This window comes from Tenrec ecaudatus, chromosome 11 (genome assembly GCF_050624435.1).
Source record: "Tenrec ecaudatus isolate mTenEca1 chromosome 11, mTenEca1.hap1, whole genome shotgun sequence".
Lineage (NCBI taxonomy): Eukaryota > Metazoa > Chordata > Mammalia > Afrosoricida > Tenrecidae > Tenrec > Tenrec ecaudatus.
In genome coordinates this window covers 40,237,741-40,243,103 of record NC_134540.1, presented here as the reverse complement: position 1 = coordinate 40,243,103, position 5,363 = coordinate 40,237,741, and the positions used below count along the sequence as shown (strand labels likewise).

Here is a 5,363-nt window from a genome sequence, read left to right as displayed (position 1 = left end):
CAGGCAGTGTAAGATAAGATAACATAATAATTTATAAACTATTAAGGGTTGAGAGTTGAGGGGGAGGGGGAAGGGAGGAGGAGGGAAATAAAGGAAACTGAGCTGATTCCAGGAACCCAAGTGGAAGGCAAATTTTGAGAATGATGAGGGTAATGAATGTATAAGGGTACTTTACTCAATTGATGTATGTATGGATAGTGATAAGAGTTGTATGAGTCCCAATAAAATGATTTATTTTTTAAAAATTTCCTTTTTGTGCCTTACCCTTTTTTAGCTTTTATTCTATTTATTCTTTTCCATCTTTCTTTTCTATTTCTTTTTTGTTTCTTTCTGTCTTTAATTCTATTACTTCTATCAGCATACACAGATATATTCTTATTTTTGTATTTTTCTGCTTACACTTTTTCTTTCCTTACTTGCTATCTCTGTTTTCTCTTTCCTTTTCCAAATGGAAGTTACTTTCCATGCACTTATTAATATTTACTACTTCTCTTACAATAACTTGTCTGTCAGTTTGTCATACTGCAATGGCTTGTGTGTTGCTATGTTTCTGGAAGCTACGTGAATGGTAGTCCAAATGCAATGGGGTCACTTCAAGGGCACAGGTGCCAGGGAGTCTTACAACAGACCACGAAGAGGAAATCAGCTGCCCACTTTAGAAGTAGGCACTGAAAACTTTATGTACAGCATGGAAGTATTTTAAGATACTGGAGGCCAAATAAATGGAAGTCGAACATTGTCAGAGATGCATGCCAGAGGATGGGCCCCCTTGACAGGAAAGCACTGGAAATATGACCGAAGAGAAACTGCCTTCTCAAATCATAGTTGACAATGGCCATATGAACAGAGACCCACCTGTGGGAGTAAAGTCTTTGAGATATTCATTATTTTTAAGTTAATGGTCTTTTATTGGAAGACAGTGTGTGTGTGTGTGTGTGTGTGTGTGTGTGTGTGTGTGAGAGAGAGAGAGAGAGAGAGAGAGAGAGAGAGAGAGAGAGAGAGAGAGAGAGAGAGAGAGAGAGAGAGAGAGAGAGAGAGAGGCATTCACAATGTGGAATGGGCGTCCACAGTCATTTGCGCAGCAATGTCGGTGATTGTGCTGAGGTCCACAGCCACAGCCTACTCGGCCGGCTCCAAGTCACGATTCAGAGGAATTTTGTTGGGATTTTTGTTCTGTTTTAAAACCGAAAGTTCAAAGATGCTCTCTTGGTAAAGGTTCCTTTTAAAAATTGGTGGGGACAGTGCCCATCTGGCCCCTGAGCACAAAGCAGATATTAAGCCACCGCAGGCAAGCAGGTGGGCTGGGGGGTGTCACCGCCACCATGGGTTGGAGAGCAGGGGTGTGTAAGAGGACTCTCCAAAGCAGTGGGGCTGCGTCTCATCGGGCTACCCCCTCCCCTTTTCCCCCTCCCTCTGCACGTCATCCTGAGGTAAATCCATTGAAAATGTGTTTGTTTTCGGTAAACCAGCTATGACAATTTAGGCTAAACAAATGGAATTAGAATCCATTTTAACAGGTTTTAGATTATTTATTTATTTATTCAGTTTTATTACAAATGCCTGACTATGCTCAATTGTCAAGCCGCATGCACCGGAAACTGGCCAGCCCAGACAGTGTGCGAGTCGTTAGCCAACGGTTCCTGAAGGTGCCACTGAGTGCTTCCGTATCAGTAAGGTTCGTACAAGTACTGATATTGTGAATCTGATGTGTAGCTTGATCTTTAGGGGAAAGGAGTACCAACCAATACATGCTAATGTGTGTGTGTGTGTGCGTGTGCGCGCACAGACAAAAGGTACTGCTTGATATTCAGTATTGCTATACAGAAACAAGAATAAATGAACTTTTGTGGGCGCGCTCACGCGCGTGTGTGCAAAAGGTAGGTAATATATTCAATTGGAAATTTCTAGAGGGGGGAATAAAGTAGCTGAAAGTAGGTTTTCATTTTGCAGTCATCATCTTTATGAAATCTTCATAGTTGACTTGTCCGTCACCATTGATGTTTACTTCTCTGATCATTTTATCTACTTCTTTGTCTGTTAGTGTTTCTCCTAAGTTTGTCATGACGTGGCGAAGCTCGGACTTGCTGTTGTCGCCATTGCTGCCCTTGTCAGAGTCGGAATGCCTCGCGGATTTCTCCTTCGCTGTCCGTGTCTTCCATTTTTCTGGCCACCATCCTCAAGACCTCTGGGAAGTCCATGGGGCCATTACCATCTGCGTCCACCTCATTGATCATATCCTGTAATTCGGCTTCAGTTGGGTCCTGACCCAGAGACTTCATGACAGTTCCAAATTCCTTTGTTGTGACGGTGCCCTCTGCACCTTTACCGAATAGGGAGAAAGCGTCCTTGAACTCGCCAATCTGCTCTTCGGTCAGCTGAACAGCCACGGTGCCAGTGGAGAGAGGCAAAGCAGAGGGAGCGAGGGGCGCGGCACCGGTGCTGGGGCTGTAAGGGTGGGTGTCTCTGCCGCTTCTGCAGTGGATGCTGCTGCCTAGAGCATCCTGTGATATGTGCCCAGAGCAATTGCCTCCAGCGTCGTTGCTCTGTCTGAGACACGCCCAGCACCACTGCCTGAGATATTCATTTGTTAATGAAGTCCTACTCAAGGTGACTAAAAATACCTGTAAACATCGATTTGGAATGTACTAAATATGACTCTAGGAAAATTGGAAGTCATCAAAATGAAATTAAACATTTAAGATCTATGTCCGAGGCTGAATTGGACTGATATTGCCAATTTTGACTCAAAAATGATATATTTTACTATGCCAGCAATAACACAATTAAGAAGAATGAAGTTACTACAAAAGCTAATGATGAAGAAATTGAAAAATCCTACCAAACTCTTCTGTCTGATATTTATCAAACATCCACTTATGATTCATTTGTAATTATTTGAAATTCGAATGCAAAAGTTGGAAACAAAAAATAAGAAAATATGGTCTTGGGGGCAATAACGAAGCTGAAGATCACACGGTAGAATTTTGAAAGACCAATGCTTGTTCATAGCAAATACCTATTTTCTACAACATATAAGGTAACTACACAATTGGATTTCTCCAGGTAGAAGTCACATAAATCAAAAGGACTAGAAGGTCAATATCATTAGCTACACCCAGGCCAGGGGCTGATTGTGGAATGGAAATCAATTACTCACATGTAAGATCAGGTTGAAGCTGGAGCTGAGGAAAATGAAACAAAGTCCATGTGTGCCAAAATATGACCTTCAGTCTATCCCACCTGAATTTTGAGAACATCTCAAGAACAATTTGATGCTGTGAACACTTATGAACAAGAATATCATTCATAAGAAAGCAAAGTCATTGAAAAGACAGGACAGAAAGAAAAGATCAAAGTGGTTGCTCTAAGAGCACCTGAAACTTGGCTCTTTATCAGACAGTGACTAGAGCAAATTGAAGAAATGATGACGTCAAAGAGCTGAATAGAAAAATTTCAAAGGGCAACTTGAGAAGACAAAGTAAAATATTATAAAGAACTATGGAAAAACCTAGAAAAACCAAAAAAAGAAAAAAACATATTAAACTGAAATAACTGAAGAAAAATATCCAAACCTGGCATTGCAGTAGTGAAAGATTCCATGGGAAAAAGATTGACTGCTGCGAGGAGCAACAAAAGAAGATGGAAAGAACTCAGAGTCACTGTATCCAAAAAGAACTCATTGACAGTCGCCATTTCAGAAGGTATCATATGAACAAGAACCAAGTGCTGAAGGAAGAGGTTCAAGACACACTGAAAGCATTAGCCACGTTGCTACGAGTTCATGAAGCACTGGAAGCACTCACTTGCCTATACCAGGAAATTTGGAAGACTACTACTTGGTCAACTGACTGGAAAAACATCTATATTTGTACCCTTTCCAAAGGAAGGTGACCCAACAGAATGCTCAAATCATAGAACAATGTCTTTGATATCACATGGAAGTAAAATTTTGCTGAAGATCACTCAACAACTGTCACAGCACTTAATTTACAGAGAACTGCCAGAAATTCAGGCTGCATTCTGAAGAGAATGTGGGACAAGGGGTTTTATTACAGATGTCAGATCGATCATGACTCAAAGCAGACAATAACAGAAATATGTACTACTGTATTTCATTGACTAGGCCAATGCATGCAAATACGTGGATCACAACAAACTATGAATAACCTTAAGAAGAATGGGAACTCCAAATTGCTTCATCGAGCTCTCTTGGAACTTGTACGTGGATTAAGAGGTAGTTTGGAGAATAGAACAAGAGAACATTTCATGGTTTAAAATATGGAACAATGTGCATAAAGGTTGCATCTTCTCTATATTCACTCAATCCATATGCTGAGCAAAATCATCAGAGAAGCTGGATGATAGGAAGAAGCAGATTTATTGGAAGAAGGCTTATTAACAACCTGTGATATGCAGATGACACAACCATGCTTGCACAAAGTGAAGAGGACTTGAACTACTTGCCGATGGAGATCAAGGATTGCAACCTTTGGTGTGGATTACAACTCAATATGAGGAAAACCAAAATCCTCATAACCAGGCCATGGGGTAAATCATGATAAAAGGAGAAAAGATCGAAGTTGTCAGGATTTGTCTTGCTTGGATCCACAATCAATGCTCATGACAGCAGCAGTCAAGAGATCAAAAGACAAGCTGCATTGGGCAAAGGCACTGCACAAGACTTCTTTAGATTATTGAAAAGCAGGGAGGTTACTTTGAGGACTAAGGTGCACTGATCCCATGCCATGGTATTTTCAATTGCCTCACAAGCACGTGAAAGGTGGACTTTGAATCAGTAAGACCAAAAAATTTGAATCTCAGTGCTGGAGAAGAATATTCAAAGTATCACGGACTACTACTAAAAGGACAAACCGATGTGTCTGGGAAGAAGTGTGTCTAGAGTTCTCCTTAGAGGTAAGGATGATGAAAACGTAATCTTACATTTTTGGATATCTTGTAAGGAGTGACCAGTCCCTGGAGAAGCACATCATGCTTGGTAAGTGGAGGGGCAGTGAAAAAGAGGAACCCCCTCAATGAAATGGTTTGTCTCAGTGGCTGCAATTATGGTCTCAACGTAGGAACAATTGTGAGGCTCTCACCGGACCTGGCGTTGTTTTATTCTGCTGTGCGTAGTATCGCATTGGAGCTAGGGGTCAGAAGCAACTCTATAGCACCTAGCAACATAGATGACAGTGAAAACCAAAAGTCAATTTGCAGAATCCTTAATGTGATTAAGCCTGCTAATTCCCTCTGACCATTGACCAGGGACTTGACTAGCCTTGCCCTCAGGTGTCATGCATCTGAGAGTAAATTAAAGCAGATATGCTGCTGTGAGGTGTCATTGAATCTGTTCTGACCCATAA

The 5,363-nt window shown here is 41.3% G+C and overlaps 1 pseudogene; it reads right to left on the bottom strand.

The window, feature by feature from the left end:
• Positions 1-1,939: 1,939 nt before the first annotated feature.
• On the bottom strand, positions 1,940-2,279 carry LOC142461687 (calmodulin-like; annotated as a pseudogene).
• Between the last annotated feature and the right edge of the window lie 3,084 nt (positions 2,280-5,363).